General features: G+C 43.4%; 1 protein-coding gene and 1 pseudogene across 1 annotated transcript in view; one reads left to right on the top strand and one right to left on the bottom strand.

Annotated features, from left to right (window-relative positions):
- Positions 1–17576, top strand: part of chrna8 (cholinergic receptor, nicotinic, alpha 8) — a 272432-nt gene that overhangs the window by 23823 nt on the left and 231033 nt on the right. The window lies entirely within an intron of this gene.
- On the bottom strand, positions 979–1082 carry LOC129695961 (U2 spliceosomal RNA; annotated as a pseudogene).

The following is a 17576-nucleotide window of genomic DNA, read 5'->3' as shown; positions in this document are numbered from 1 at the left end:
CATTGGTTTACACTGGGCACCTGTAATGCCTCACCGTTGCCAGGTGGCAGATGTCTGGCCAGTCTCTGTAAACATTTCTTGTTGGCGTTTGTGGCCAGACATATAGTAATACTATTGCCATCCTGGATCCAAGTCTACCCATGTTTGACTTGGTTAAAGTAATCAGCCACCATGTCCAGCAGAGTCCCTGCTGTGTTAGCCCTGCGTTGTCTCTGTACTGTACACTGACAATGACAATTAAAATTGAATCTGATCTGAATCTGAATCTGAGGATCATGGGACGTTGTTTTACCAGGCTCTGGCCCATCAGGGTCCTGCCTACTCTTTTTTATAGTGTTAGAGATCTCTAGGGTCCCGCACGGGGTACCCATGTGGGGCTTACCTCCTGCCCACTTGTCTTTTGTTCTGCGGACCCCTCTTGCAGGTCAGCCCAGAACTGACCCACAGTGCTCCCCTCTGATGGGGTAGAAGCACTGTGCAGCCCTCAAAAAAGGTACTGCTGCGGGTTTATCACGTTGGAGGAAGGCTCCATACACCACTTCTACCTCCTCCAGCGCTCTCGGGCACTGGTCGCCGGCGGTTATGCAAAGTCGGACCCTTGTGAGTCCACTACCTTGTTTGATTTGTGTCTAGCCTTACCGCTCGGCCGCATGGCTCTGGTCGGTGCAGGCCCGACATTGGGTACAGCTGATCCCACTACGGTTGATTCAAGTGCCGCTGGCTGCTGTTGGCTGCCTGCTGCTCCACGGTCCTCCTTCTCCAGCTTTGTCCTTTCTTCCGTGGAGTGGATATGGCCGGTGTGGAGGACATCTGGCACAGCTGATTCCACCTAGTCTATTCCTTTAACCCGGCTCCAACGCTCTCAGCGCTCCTGGCTGCTCGTTTATCTCAGACCGCTGGGACAGACCCCGGTACTCACGGTACTGGTCCCTCGCGGTCGTTTCAGCCGGTCAACTCCACTCTAATGCCCTCAGTTCTGGGGACTCCTGCTTAGATGGTCCTTAGATAAGGGACGTATCAGATTTAAAACTGATAATAAACAGCTACTATAGTTGATCTTAGCCAAAAGGCCATGAAGCGATCACTCTAACTAAAAAACCCGCTGGGACCGACCCCGGTACTCACATTACTGGTCCCTCACGGTGGATTGCAGCCAGTCAACTGCACTGCAATGTCCTTGGCCTCGGCGCTGGCCGTTAGCGCTGCTTCAAGCCAGACTCGCTTCCAAAGCGAGACTGGCATACTGCCCCAGCAATGAATTTGCCCCCTGTTGCAGGAGCGAAGTCGGGCACAGGTGTTTTCCCCTCCGGGAGTCGAAGTGCCTTTGCTGCTCCTGCCGTTGTCGGCTGCCGCTGCTGCACCTGCCGCTGCCGCTGCTCCTGCCGCTGCTGGCTGCCGTTGCTGTTCTCCTGCCGGCTGCCTGCACTCCGCGGTCTTTCTGCAGCTTACATGGACCCGGTCCATGTCTGCCCCTAAAGGGTAAGTGGAAGGAAAAACGCAGAGTCTCTTACCTGCTGTTCCCGACTTTTAATTTTTTCCCCTGGTGAACGTCGTTCCCTCCGTGTCGGGTTCGAGCCGCTAGGACCGACCCCGGTGTTCACGGGGCTGGTCCTTCTGTTCCTAGGGACCCGCTAATTTAAAAAAATGCCAGAGCTCTAATACAACCCACTGTTTTGTGGGTTGTTGGCTCTGTTTTTTCCCTCCACCCCGTATGGGGTGAAGTTGGCACTCGCTCCCGTTATGGGAGACAGTGGTGCCGACTTCCGTTGCTGGCTGACTGCTGCTGTCGAAACGGCAGCTCGTCAGCCTTCCTGGAAAGAATAAGAAAAGGTAAGGAATTTTCTTACCTGTTCCACAGCCCCAGGCCCATGTAGCGTCAGTCTTTGGGGCTGTGTCGGCTCCGGAGTGCTCCCTTGTCGGTATTTTCTTCCCGGAGCTGAAGTCGCACGAACTCCCGCTAAGGGAGACTGTCGTGCCACCGGCCGTTGCTGGCTGCCTGCTGTCCTTGTCGGCGCTTGCAGACTTCTCCCCCGCCAGCTTCCAACAGCCTTCTGTAGAAAAAAGGTAAGTAAAGAACGATGTTCACTTACCTTACTGTTGCAGGTTCGAAAACCCCGCCGTTTGGGAGGAACGTCCTTCCTCCCGACAATGACGAGTTGCAATGCGTTAGCGTAATGACACGCATGCGTTGTAAGCGGGTTCTTCACGAAGTCACTCACGTGACTCCGAAGTAAAACACATAATCTAGCAATGTTACAAAAATTTGAGATTTTAAAAATCAAGTCTGCAATTCGTCCCATCAGATAAAGCACAAACATAAGTTTAATTTGACACCTAATTCACTTTCATATCTTCAGTATTAAAAAGGTTATGGACATTTTCATAATCGGAAATTAGCATCTTGTTCCCTATTGATTATCCATTGACTTAACACAAAAGCTGTGATCGAGGACAATGAAATGGCCATAACTTTATTAAAAATTAAGAGAACTGAAAGAAATGTTCAGTTATTATAGATCGAAGCATTCTGAAACAAATATGAAACAATCTTACTTGGATGACCTGAAATTAAAGCATATAATTAGTTAGTTACCCAATTGTAGCCAATTTCAAACTTCAATTACTAGATCTATCCATTTCTTAAGAAAAGATTAACATTTTTAAATTGCCTAAGTGTCCAAATAACATTCACAAAGAATTCACAACAAAACATGATTTTTTAATCTCATTTACATTAATTTATAGGCCAAATGGAAGGAATTTAGTGTTCAATTGCTGTAAATTAATGGCCATTTAAATCAGCTTTTGAGTGGGATCCTGTGGAACTCTGTGGAACGCGCTGATTTGGAACATTCCCATTGCGGTGGATTTGTACCCCAAATGCCCAGAAAAATACTGCGGGATTTAATGGGGCCCCAAATTAGCTACTCACAACATAAAACTTTGTATAAAGGGATCTTAAGAAGCACTTTTTAATGTAAAAATAAACAACCTACCTTCCATTGTCTCCTGCATGAGATCCGTCCCGTTGGCGGCGGTCACGGGTTTAGAAGATGATTTTTTAACTTACTATAACAATTAAATTAACCAATTAAGTTCAAAAATACCTGCAGCGAACGAACCTCGCAGCGATTTTTCGTCAGCAACTAAGTAGGCTGAACAACCTCGATTTGAATAGTCGAGAGAAAGTTGCGTTTTAAACCCGCCCCCCTCTCAAAGGAGCCAAAAACGCACACAGGGGCAGCGACAGACCTGCAGCGACGCTGAAGGTAGGTTTTGAAAAATACCTACATAATCCTCCACCATTTTCATCACCTCCAGCGGGATCCTACCACTATATCCAACTCTTCCAGCTTTCCGCAGATTGTTCCCTCTGCACCTAATGCCTTCCCTGCCAAACCATCCCCTCCCTAAAGATGCTGCCTGACCAGAAGAATTATTCCAGCATTTTATGCATCTTGTCAGTATAAACCAGCATCTGCAGTTTCTTCCTACACTTCCATACTTCGGTTTGATATGTCACACAGGATCTACTGTATTCACCCAGAAGACAAGGTGAAGCCTTAGTTTAACATTATCTGTGAAAGACAGAGATGCACTCTTTCACACCTTGCTGGAGGGTCTGCCTACATTTATACCCACTCAGAGGATTGTCCACCAGCATCCTATTTTAAATGTTATTAAAGTCAATACATCATCCAGGAATGAGTAGGGTAACCTGTGATGAACATATGTCAACATTGGGCCTGTCCTCGCTGGATAATAGAATGAGGGGGACCTCATTGAAACATACAGAATGGTGAAAGGCTTGGATATAGTGGATGTGGAGAGGATGTTTCCACTAGTGAGAGAGTCTAGGACTAGAGGTCATAGCCTCAGAATTAAAGGATGTTCATTTAGGAAAGAGAAGAGGAGGAATTCTGTTAGTCAGAGGGTGGTGAATCTATGGATTTGTTTACCACAGAAGGTTGTGGAGGCCAAGTCAAGGGCAGAGATAGATAGATTCTCAAATAGTACAGGTGTCAGAGGTTATGGGGAGAATGCAGGAGAATGGGGTTATAGCAATATAGCAATATATACAGAAACGTTCCTGTTTGTTATACGAGTACTGAAATATTCCCATGGTGAATTACAGTGCTTCTGAAAATCCACCAACAGTAGAGGTTGAAATCGTTCCTTTAGATTGAATACTCATAAGTATGTTGTGCATCGTATATTGACTGGGACAAAGGACATTTATTATCACATACACCAATTGGTGTAGTGAAATTTGACTTGCCATTGCAGCACACAATAAAGATAAGACACAACATCAAGAGTTTCACAGTAAACATTTAAACATCCCCCCACAATGGTTCCCAATGTGGGGGAAGGCATCAAAAGTCCAGTCCCTGGGTCAGGCAGAACTGCCATTCCTAAAATAAATGGATGCAGCTTTTTAGGTTGGATGTAGTTCAAATAAGCAACAGTATTCCCAATTTATAAAAGAACGCACACAACAGCTGTGTCCCTCAACAATGACTTTAGCTTTGCATTTGACCAATTAGTGATAGATAGGCAGCAATGCTGGCTGCTGGAGAATACTTTCCATATCTACTCATCTAAACCTTTAATCTGTTGTATTTGTCAATGTCCTAGAATTTATAAATATTTCATTTTAACCTTTTTGTGGGGAAAAAGCTTTTAAGTATTTAAGAATAGTTTGACCCCTAAGTGTTGCGAGCATTTTTGATGTAATAAGTGCATAAAATACTTGTCACTTTAATTGATTTTTCGGTCTCCACATCTCATCAATCTGGCACAAAGTATTAACAACGATAAACAATTTTGAATGTGTTAACCATTGGTGCATTCACTTGTAGACTATTTGAAATTAATAGAACCTTTCCAGCTGAATGTTGCCATGGTACAGATGAGAGAATATGTGCTTAAATTATGTCACTTTAATGTTATTTCAATCGTCCATTGCAAAGACTGGTTCCAGCAGTGTGTTCAATGTGATAAGGTATAATAATAATAATAATAAATTTTATTTATAGAGCACTTTAAAAACAAACATAGCTGCAACAAAGTGCTGTACATCACTAATCATTGACAAAAAAGTTAATACACACCAAAAATAACAATCAAAAGAAATAGTAGGAAAAGACATGTAAAATAAAGAAACATCAAAAACACCACAAAAACAGAAGCAAAGCCTCAGGCATGGTCAAAAGCCAGGGAGTACAAATGCGTTTTAACACTGGATTTGAAGATGGACAGTGAGGGGGCCTGTCTGATGTGCAGCGGCAGGGTGTTCCAGAGTGCCGGAGCAGCAACAGAGAAGGCTCTATCCCCTCTGAGCCTCCGACTAGACCTCGGTACCTCCAGGAGCAGCTGACCAGCTGACCTGAGGGACCGGGCAGGAGTGTATGGGTGGAGCAGCTCAGAGAGGTAAGGCGGGGCGAGCCCATTCAGAGATTTAAAAACAAATAACAGTAACTTAAAATGAACCCGAAAGTGCACCGGGAGCCAGTGTAGGGAGGCCAGAATTGGCGATATGTGCTCCCTCTTTCGAGTCCCTGTTAAAAGGCGAGCAGCGGCATTCTGAACCAACTGGAGACGAGCCAGTGAAGAACGAGCACAACACCAAAATAGAGCGCGTTACAGTAATCCAGCCTAGATGTAATAAAGGCATGGATTACTGTCTCAAAATGCTGCCGCTCGAGAATGGGCTTCACCTTCGCCAGCTTCCTTAGGTGAAAGAAGCTGGACTTAACCACCGCGCATATTTGGCGATCTAATTTAAAGTCACTGTCCATCCTAAAACCCAGGTTCACAACTGTTGGCTTCACGTACCTTGACAATGGACCTAAATCAACAAATGGAGGTTCACGGCAGCCATTGGGATCAAATAAAATCACCTCTGTCTTCTTTTCATTAAATCCAAGAAAGTTTAGGGCCAACCAGGACTTAATGTCATCAAAACAAGACAGAAGCGATTTTACAGAAAAGGCATCTTCCCCCCTCAGCGGCAAATAAAGCTGGGTATCATCTGCATAACAGTGGAAGGAGATGCCATGCTTTCTAAGGATGGAACCCAGAGGAAGTATGTACAGCGGGAAAAGCAGGGGCCCCAGAATCGAACCCTGTGGAACCCCATATGACAGGGGAGCGGAAGAGGATTCAAACCCAGCAAGGCTAACACACATGGTTCTGTCTGCCACATAGGACCTGAACCATCCCAGGGCACTGTCGCAGATGCCCACTAACTGCTGTAGCCGAGATAATAAGATATTATGGTCCACCGTATCAAAGGCGGCAGACAAGTCCAGCAGGACAAGAACCACACAATCCCCAGAATCATTAGCCAGGAGGATATCGTTAAAAACCCTTAGCAATGCTGACTCCGTGCTGTGCATGGTTTTAAATCCAGACTGGAAGATCTCCCGAATATCATGCTCCTCCAGGAATAGTTTTAGCTGAGCATAAACAACTCTCTCCAGTAATTTAGAAATAAAAGGCAATTTCGAGATGGGTCTAAAATTGGCCAGAACAGATTGATCCAGGCCAGGTTTCTTAAGCAGTGGTTGCACTACCGCATGCTTAAAACTCACAGGGACAACCCCAGAACACAAGCTGCTGTTAATAATGGTAAGAACCGACTGCCCTATACTAGAGAAAACCTCCTTAAAAAGATGTGGAGGGACCGCATCACAAGGAGAACCCGATGGCTTAATATAGGAAACCACATCCTTTAAATACGATATAGTCACAGGCTCAAACTTGTTGAATACCACCAGGCAAGGGACCGAAATAGAAGGGTCAGAGGCAGGTGCTGAAATGTTAGCCCTTAAGGAAACAACCTTATCAACAAAAAAGTGCAGGAAGTCATTACACATTTCAGGTGAAGCTTCCAGACAGACAGGCTGCGGGGCATTTAGAACAGAGTCAATGATTTCAAATAGCACACGAGGGTTGTTACACTTTGACACAATAATTTTAGACAGGTACTCTCTCTTGGCCTTTTTAACACTGTTTTGGTAGTGACGCCAACAGTCCCTGAGAATTTGAAGTGAAACCTGTAGCCTGTCCTTCCTCCACTTTCGCTCAGCTCTACGACACTCCCGTCGTGCTGCACGAGTCACTGCACTGAACCAGGGTTCAGGTTTAGCCCTCGGCTTCAACGATCTTAACGGAGCCACAGAGTCCAGTATAGTCCTGCATGAAGAATGAAACCACGAACTAATCTCCTCCGTACCAAGAGGAGTGGATGCAGAGGGGGCGCAGAGCTGATCGAAAGCAGCAGAGAACTTGCCAGCAGTAAAAGGGCTAAAAGACCGACAGCGCCGAGCAGACACCACAGGCAAAATTGCTTCACAGGAGAAATTGACATCAAACAATACAGGCATATGATCTGAAAACACACAATCAGAGATTTCCAAATTCAACACAGACAAGCCATGAGAGAGAACAAGGTCCAGTGTATGTCCATGTTCGTGTGTGGGACCAGACACACACTGGACAAAATCAAAAGAGTCCACAAGGGTGAAAAAGTCCTTCACTAACGGCTTAGCAGGACAGCACACATGGATGTTAAAGTCCCCAACCAAAAGGACACGATCATAGTTGGGCACGATCCCAGCCAGAAAATCAGAGAATTCATTTACAAAGTCCTTATTATACTTGGGCGGTCGGTAGATGACTGCACAAAGCACCGGTTTGGAGCGGCCCACTTCAAATACAGTTGCTTCGAAACTGGAGAAAGAAGATGATAGAGGGCATTGCCTGCACTTAAAGTTATTTTTATAAACAGCCGCTGTTCCTCCTCCACGGCCCGATATCCGCGGTGAGTTGAAATAAGAGCAGCCAGCCGGTAATAGCTCAACAAGAGCGCTGCACTCACCTGGACCCATCCAAGTCTCAGTCACACAGAGGAAATCCAGTCCACGTGAGCAGAAGAAATCCCTCAGTATAAAAGTCTTGTTTGCCAGGGATCTGGCGTTCACTAAACCGATCCTGGAGTGGGATGGACTCACCAGATCAGCTGATCGCTGAGCCCGGTGCAGAGTCCTCAGGTTCCGGGGATTCACCCCGCGGTGGCGGGGCCGAGGAGAGCATGGGGGGCGTGGCCCGTCTCGCCGCAGCTCCTGAGCATAGGAAGGGGTGGGGGCGAAGGGACCCACCCGGAAGAGTTGGTGTACCAGGTGACCTCCTTCGTTCCTCCTACCGAGACGGTGAGCCAGGCCAGTTCTCCGTGCTGCAGCAGGTGGACAGTGCTCCCGATCGTTGGGGAGGAGATTGTCCGTTGACAGTTGACAGTTGACAGTTGGTGAGCACCAGGCTGAAGGCTGCAGGCCCCGGAGATGTCCCTGAGCAAAGTGTTCCCGACGCTCAAGGCTTTCGAGGAGATTCCCACCTCCTGGCCCACCCAGTTTAGACTTCACCAGTCGACCGCTACGTTTGCCACGGCGACGGCGACGGCGACGCTTCCTCGGGCTTAAAACCCACTCCAGGTGAGTTTGGATTCCCAAGAGGAACGGGGGCAGTGTAGTATGTCCGCGGTAAACAAAGGCACCGACATTACGCTGAATGTCCATTAGAGATGTACGGTCGTATCACCAACAGTAAGAACTAATTCTCGGAGGTGAGGGCTGTCCCACTTATGCGACCTTGGCTTGCAAATTACGCGACCTCGTAGTCGCTTGAGGCGTACGGGCACCATTTGGCCGTGCGGGGCCGGTCCCACATAGAAGCGCGAAGTTGTGCGGGGCTGATCACGACATCGCGCGGGGCTCCGAAATTCTTGCAGTGACCGAAATCTTCGCGCGCCAACGGCCTGTCGGCACGCAGGCGCATTATGGTCTTGACGTCGTACGCAGCGTCTTTATGGCGTACGCAGCGTCTTGATGGCGTACGACTAGCGCGTGGCGTTGCGTGATGACGTCACCGCCCGGCGTGGCATTACGTGATGACGTAACCGCCCGACACCATGCGACGCCCAAATTCAGTCGGCCCGCCTCCTGCCCAGCTGATTGGAAAGCTTGACGTAAATGACGTCACATGTGAACTTAGCGTGAACTTAACGCGTACTTAGCGCGAACTTAGCGTGAACTTCCGGTTGGTCACGCCAAAGGCACACAATCGCATGCAAGTGGGACAGGCCCTGTACACACAAAATGCTGCAGTAACTCAGCGGGTGAGGCAGCATCTATGGAGAGAAGGAATGGGTGATGTTTCGGGTCGAGTCCCTTCTTCTGAAGGGCGAGTCCCTTCTTTTGTGTCTATCTCCAATTTTATCCAGCATCTGCAGTTCTTTCTTACACAAGGACCAATTCTCTATGGGTTTGTTACCTTCAGACTCAGATTCAGTGTTCCTCTGGCTATCTTTACAGGTTTTACACTCAAGAAACACAATGCCACTGGTTATATCCTAACTTGCACTGTACACCATTCATTCTGCCCCTTATGTGAGAGGGTCTGTGGTTCCCACATTGGTTTCATCAGCGTACTCAAGAATCACAGAACTGGAGCGGGATCCTGTGGTCCCACCTATGAATAAATAATGGTGCCAAAGGCAAATGTGTCTGCTGTATGCATTTAAACTACCAGCTAGTTCTAAATGTGTAGAAAGGAACTACAGATGCTAGTTTACACCAAAGATAGACACAAATGCTGGAATAACTCAGCGAGTCAGACAGCATCTCTGGAGAAAAGGAATAGTTGACATTTCGTGTTGAAACCTTTCTTCAGAATGTCTAGCTGATTCAAAATGTTTTAGATGGTGCGGCACAGAGGCACAGCGGTAGAGTTGCTGCCTTATAGCGCTTATAGCGCCAGAGACCCGGGTTCGATCCTGGCTAAGGGTACTTGTTTGTATAAATTGTTTTCTCCGAGAATTTTGGTTTCCTCCCACAATCCATAGACCTACAGATTTGTCGGTTAATACCACCGGGTGGCGCCTCGATGGCAGCCTCACCTACAGTCTGCCTGTCCTTTCGTTTTGTTTTGTTATTTTTAGTGTTTTTAAAATGTTTTTGTTAATGTTCTCTGGTTTGTTTTATGTGGGGGGTGGGGGAGGGGGGAGGTGGAAACTTTTTTTCAATCTCTTACCTTGTCGGAGATGTGATTGTTTTCCGGGTCGTATCTCCGGTCGTTCTGTGGCCTAATATCGTGGAGCTGGATGCCTGCTCTGGACTGACTTTGAGCCCCACTGCGGGGGATTGACTTAACATCGGAGCCAATTCCTTGCCTGGGATCGACGTTCCAACGGCGGCCTGCGGACTCTAACATCAGGAGCTCGCAGTCTCGGGTAAGAGACCGATTCGGGAGCTCGAAAAGCCGCACGACTTTCGACAAGCCCCGTCCCGGCATCAGATCGCCCGGCACAGGGAATTGACATCCCCGCAATGCAGGAGCTTGATCGCCCCAACAGGGAGGCCCGCCGCCGACTACGGGAATAAGATCGTCCCATCAACGGAAGGTTAGAGGCCCCGACAACTGGAGGACAAAGAAGGGAAGAGATTTAACTTTTTTTCACCTTCCATCACAGCGAGGAATGTGGAGGAGACACTGTGGTGGATGGCTATGTTAAAATGTATTTTGTGTGTTCTGTTGCTTTTTGTTAGTATGACTGTAAGGTAAATCAAATTCCTCGTATGTAGCAAAACATACTTGGCTAATAAAGTATGATTATGATTAATAGGCTTGGTATAAATGTAAAAATTGTCCCTAGCACGTGGAGGATAGTGTTAATGTGTGCGGATTTGGTGGGCCGAAGAGTCTGTTTCCGCGCTGTATCTCTAAATTAAACTAAAAACCTGATTTAATCTTATGGATAGATGTAAGCTGTATATTCATACAATGAAAGTTAAGTGTTAAAACATAATTTAAATCTCAAGATAGCTCTCAATCTAGTTACAGAATGCATGCAAACATTTAAAAGCTGTAAAAGTATTCATTTTATAGATTTAAATGGTGATACATTTGAATAAATAAGTAATTCTCCATTTGGATAAATAAATTGAAAACAGGTCTGGAGGGTATTTGTACTTTGTAGTTCACTGAAATACCTGCTGGCGCTTCTGAAATAATGAAGGTGCATAATTTAAACATCATGTGGAGGCTTGAAATGATTCTTAATGTAAAATGAGAGTGCATTGAGCCTGAATCATCAGTCAAAGCAATTCCATGCTGAACTATTTAAAATATAATAAGATTTTTATTAAACATTTAAATCAGTTTGAAGATGCACCAAGATGACATAAATGCATGTTGGTAATGACTCTTTCATTGTTTTTCTGAACATAGACAAATGTTGCTGAATATTTGCTTCTGCCTTTCCTCACTCATCTGAACCATCTACAAAACCTACACAGTTTTGCCCAGGAATTCATTCTCAGTTGACTGAGCTGTACTGATATTTGGTAATGGCAGTATTGTACAACCCTTCTGAAATCTTCTGATCACCTTCATCACGAATTGCATTTTCACCTTTCATTACGGCTGCAATTTCTGCCTACATCAAGCAGCTGAGGCATCTTTCTATGGCATTGTCACCTAAGATTATCATAACCTCAGATTATCCCGAACATTAAACATTGGTATAACATCTATCGTTATACATTTTGCAGGATGTGGATGTTGCTGGCAAGACCGCAATTACAGCACAGCCATATAAGTCCTGGAAAATCCGATGGGAAACACATTTGTGAACCACTACAGCCCTTCTGGAAACAATGCTCCCACATTACTGCTGGGTAGAGGATTCTCTCATTTACACCCAGTAACAATGAAGGACCACAGTTAATTTCCAAATCAAATGAGGGGAATAAAAATGTGTTCCCATGCATCCACCATACAGTAATCAGATACCACTGTCTTTTAAGAAAACAGCTACTAATTAAATCTCTGGTGGACATTGAAATTGACAAGCAAACAAATGGTGTGCAACTCAAAGGGGAAGCTGAAGGTGGTGGTATTTCCATGCACTTTCTATGATGTCCCTCATGGGGGTATAGTTTGTCTACTATTGTTTTGTACAACTGAACATTATTCTTGAAAGTTTTGGCAGCTATATTTACCCAGGGATTGCAGAGTATTGTGTTGCTCTCTCAGCCTGTGCTTTGTAGATGTGCATCAGGGGATAAGTCAGTTGCCACAAGATGACTCAAGTGCAACCTACTGTAGCAATGATTGTTTCACAGGTTCTGTCTGCAATTTAACTTCTTTCACATTGGTGAGTTTCTACTTGGTTGGTACTAATTCATATTTTTCCTTTTAGTTTTTAAACTGATTGAATAATCCATCTGGACTCTAAATCAATGAGTTGGTACTTTATTATTGTCCTCAAGAAGCTATGGTCAGAATACTACACTTTAGCTTTCTCAATGCCCCTGACTTACAAGAAGGGAACTGACTGGATTCTGTCACTGTAAATTATGTCTGTCAGCTCATCGGTCTAACAATAAACTTGTCTCACCAGCAGTTCAGGAAAGTTCAGCAGTTCTGATGTCGATTTAACAGAGATTTTCTTCTTCCTTTCTTTCAAATACAATAATGCATAAATTGTGAGTCTCATTCGCACAGTCAAATAGGGATAACTGATATTTTGAGGATTAGTTTCCGACACACTTCATATGCAATGAGCAATTTAATCTCACCATCAGATTGGATTTATGTGGAGATGGAACTGCAAAGTTTTCTGCCTTAAAGTGTTTTAATAGCATCATAAATTCATCATCAAACTTCAGGGATTAACTTTAATCAATTCTTCAATCACTTGATTCATTTGTTTGGAAAACAAATCTTCTGTTTATGATTATTTAATTTAAGTATATTGTATTTACACAGAGGGTGGTGTGTGCCTAAATCGTGCTATTGACACTTGTACAATGATACTCTATTGAACAATGTAACATTGTATTGTATTGTATTCAAATTTATTGTCATTGTCTCAATTTGAGACAACGAAATGAATTTCCCTTACAGGCAGTATCATAAAAAAAATCATTAAAAAATAAATAAATAAATAATAAACCATATTAAAAATAAAATTGAAATTGAATTAAAAAAAAAAAAAAAAGTACAAACACAGAAAGTCCATGACACAACATAACATAAATGGCACCAAGGTGAGGATGGCACCATAGTCCAGCCCTGTAGAGTTTTCTGTGAGAATTCAGCTCTAGGATGTCGGTGCAGCAGGTCCAGCACTCCGGGCTCCAGACGGCGACCCCCGGTAAGGAATCGCCAGCCCCGCGATGTTCCAGCGCTGTCCCGCCACTGCTGGAGCTCCGGTCGATCCCAGCAGGAAAGGCCGCGCCAATCCAGGTAGGTAGGCCGCTGTGGGGGGAAGGGGAGGGGGGGGGCGAGGACGTGACTCGAATAATAGTCGCGTCCTCACCAGGAAGCGGCTGAAGGACGGTATCCCCCGCACCGTGCCCTCTTCCCCCACATAAAAACACCAAAAAAACACAAAAAAACACACTTTTTCATAACTAAATAAACAAAAAAACAAAAAGATACCGGGCTGTAGGTGGAGGCTGCTGACACCAGCGCAACCGGAAGTACAACATGTAACCTTCAGTATTTTAGCTGGCAGTTACAAAACAAAACTGGTGCCATTGAAAATACTTTAACCTGAAAAGCCTGAGGAAAAAATAACTTTGTTATTGTGAGTTTGAAACTCTTGTCCCTCAAGACACCAAGACTGCTGGAGTTGCAGACTGTGAGGAAGACTATCAAGTATACAGTGAGATATAGGTCAGTTACAGAATGGGTGGAGAAATGACAAATGGAATTTAATCTGAACAAGTGTGAGGTGTTGCACTTTAAAAGTTGAACATAAAAAGAAAGTATACAGGCAATGACAAGATCCTTATCTGCTTTAATGTACAGAGGTATCTTAGCATCCACATCCATAGGTCCCTGAAAGTGGTCACACAAGTAGATAAGGGTCGTACAGTAGGCATTTGGTATAATTGCTTTCATTAGTCGGGGTAATGTATACATATAACAGTCAGGAAGTCATGGTGCAGATTTATAGGACTAAGGTTTGTCTACATCTGGAGTATTGTGTACAATTTTGGTCACCTCATTACAGGAAGATGTGGAGACTTTGACGAGGGCGCAGAAGAGGTTTACCCAAAGCTGCTTGTACTAGACGATATTAGGTAGGGGTTATGTAGGAAGGAACTGCAGATACTGGTTTACACCGAAGATACACACAAAATGCTGGGTTAACTCAGCGGGATGGTAATCCACACGAATGCTAATAGTGGAAGACTGAGATTTTGAACAATGACCATTGATAATGGAAGTAATGATCGCAAAATAGTGAGAGGAATTAAAATTAGAACGAGAGGCAAGAACTGAAAGAGTGCAGATATCTTCTGGAGCGTCTCAAAGCACTTGACTTACTTTTCAATATTGCTGCTTCTATTAAATATACTGTAAGATGCTGCAAAAAAAATGTATCTCTGGGGGAAATAGGGATTGGTTGAGAATTGGGGAAAAAGGATGGCTCTCCTTGGTACAAGAAGGGTTCCCAGCAGGGTGGAAAAGCTTGCTGTGTGGGTTTTCTCCGAGATCTTCAGTTTCCTAACACACTCCAAATATGTACGTTTGTAGGTTAATTGGCTTGGTATAAGTGTAAATTATCCCTAGAGTGTGTAGGATAGTGTGTGGGAATTGCTGGTCAGTGTGGACTCAGTGGGCTGAAGGGCCTGTTTCCGCACTGTCTCTAAACTAAACTAAACTAAAATGTCACTGGTTCTGTACGTGGAAGGCTGAACTGACCTTAGCCAGCCATGTCCTTGGTAAATAATTGCTTTAAAAAATGATTTTTTTGGGGGGGGGTTTATGGGAATTTATGCAAATTAATACGCATTTCTGTTCTAATTTTCATTATATTATTCTCAAACTGCGTAAAAATATGAACTCAACATTCCTTTCCCCTCTGAAAGGCTTGCAATTATGCTGCATTTACTTTTAGATCACTCATTGGGTTAACTGCATTCTAAGCAGTTCCATCGATGAATAATTAATCCCGCAATATAATTATATTATGGAATAAATTAAGACTTTAGAAACTACAATGATGAATGTGTAAACATACAAGGAGAATTTGACACTAAGTTTAAATTCAAAACTCGGGAAAGAAAAATTGCAGTAGTAATTACTGCTCAACGAAGCTTTGCAGTTAGGGACAATGGTATTAAAGTGTTGGTTTGTTATTTTGCGCTCACAACTGCATCTACTATTGATTTCAAAATGGATCAAAACAATAAATGTCGAATGGGATCTACTTTGGTGTGCATTTAAAGATACCAAAAGAGAAAGTGAGCTTGGTGATCATGAATGATAATGATAACGTAAGTACACCAGGAATCAGAAAGATTATATGCAGTGATAATTCAATTTAGTTTAATTAGTTTATTGTTACATGTACCGGGGTACTGTGGAAAAGCTTTTGTTGTGTGCTAACCAGTCAGCGGAAAGACAATACATGATTACAATCCAGCCATTCACACTGTACAGATACATGATAAGGGAATAACGTTGTGCAAGGTAAAGCCAGCAAAGTACGATCATGGAGAGTCAGAGGATCACCAATGAGGCAGATAGTAGTTCAGGACTGCTCTCTGGTTGTGGTAGGATGATTTATTGATGATTATGAGACAGCTGTTAAAAATGTAATGCCCGTTGAGAACAAATTAAACTGCCTACTTAACACTTGAAAAAATACTGATACTGATTCAAAACACGAAAGAAAAACACAGTTCTGGTAAATGGACAATATGGGAAGAATTAATCACAATACCAGGGATATGTATAAATGCAAAGAAAGAAACAAAACAGATGGAGAATCGCAAATATAATTAATTATTTTTAAAATATGATGTAGTTATAATTGCAGAAACCCTATTTCAGCCTAGGGATGATGCACAACTAATTATCCAAAACTCAGATTTTTTAGAATGGACATAAATTGGAGAAAAACAGAATTAATAATGCCAATAACTTTAGCAGTAGGAACAACCTAGGTTATACAACAGATGCAATAACTTAGCAGAGGCTGCCAAAGGACCTCCGGACATAGAAGTGTGATGGGATCATGTATAAATATATTAATCAGCAAAGCATGTGGCAGCACCAATGTAATGAGATATTTTTATTCTCTCTTCGAACAAGAATATATAGTGATGAGTGATGAATGAGAATTATTCAACAATATGACAGCAAGGTAACATATTACAATTAGTGAGAATAATATGATAAAGTATGACATGAGGTTTGGACGACAAAAGGAAGAAACAGAAACCAGGCCTATAAATGCAAGGAATGTGTCAATGGGTTGAGTTGTGAATTCTCAAAGAAAACTCTACAGGGCTACTAATGAAAAATGTGAGAATTATTACATTCACTGTGAAGTCAGTATTAATTCTAAAAGGGAAATGTTTCACGTATGTCCTTGTGTATCCATGGTAAATAACTGTGATGGGTGACAGCATTGACTTGTGTGAAAGTTCCAGCTGAATTGCACAAAAACATGTAATTTCATGGTATGAGGAGCCAAAAAGCTGAGCCCAAGCAGAGCGGGATTGTAATGAGGGTCAAAAGAAATAAGGAAAGTAAAGCTTATCAAGAATATCAATGGAAGCGTTTCATAAATATAGTGAAAAAGAAATTGGAAGGGAAATATCAAACCATTAAACACCATGAGACACAAGAGAGTGCTGATGTTTTTGGCTCAACCATTAAAGGTGAGGTAATAATGTACAGTAAAGAAATTAAATTTGGTCTGAGAGTAATACGTTTTTTTTTTTGCATCTGCATAGGAGGAGAATGAAATATTAAAATAAGTTTAAAAATGAGTCATGGGAGAGACTTTGTACTAAAGCATAAAGAACAGTTTCTGAGAACTTGGGGTCCAAGTTCATAACTCCCTGAAAGTGGACACACAAGTAGATAGAATGGTAAAGAAGGTGCATCAGAGGTTGTGGGGAGATTTGATAGCAGTGTATAAAATTAAGAAAATCATAGATAGGGTAGTCAGTCGGACCTTTTTCTCAGGATGGAAATAACAAATATTAGAGGGCATAGATTTAAGGTGAGAGAGGCAAAGTTAAAAGTGTGCGGCATTTTTTTAAACAGGGGGTACAAGAGACATTTTTATGAGCACATGGATCTGCAGTGAATGAGATCACTCCTAGCCAGAGGGGATTAGTTTAACTTGGCATCATACTCTTCTATGTTTTATGTTTAAGGTGGAGATATAATTGAGTGTGGACGCTGGGATCTTGAACAGTAAAGTGCTGGAAGGATACGGATTATGTTCAGACATATAAGAGTTGGTCTTGGCATCATGTTTGACACAGACATTATGCGCCAAAGAGCCTGTGCCTATGCTGTACGGTCCTATGTTCTATTATAATAGAACTTATAAAGGCACAGCTCGTGGAGCAGTTGTCTTCCAATACATTATATAAAATCTGCAGTCTCTTGTGTCAAAAAGATGAAATGCAAACTAGAATAGCACCTCATATCCCACTAAAATAGACTATAACCCAATGATATGAACATTAGAATTTTAT

The sequence above is a fragment of the Leucoraja erinacea genome, chromosome 3 (genome assembly GCF_028641065.1).
Source record: "Leucoraja erinacea ecotype New England chromosome 3, Leri_hhj_1, whole genome shotgun sequence".
Taxonomy (NCBI): domain Eukaryota; kingdom Metazoa; phylum Chordata; class Chondrichthyes; order Rajiformes; family Rajidae; genus Leucoraja; species Leucoraja erinaceus.
This window is presented reverse-complemented; position numbering and strand designations above follow the sequence as displayed.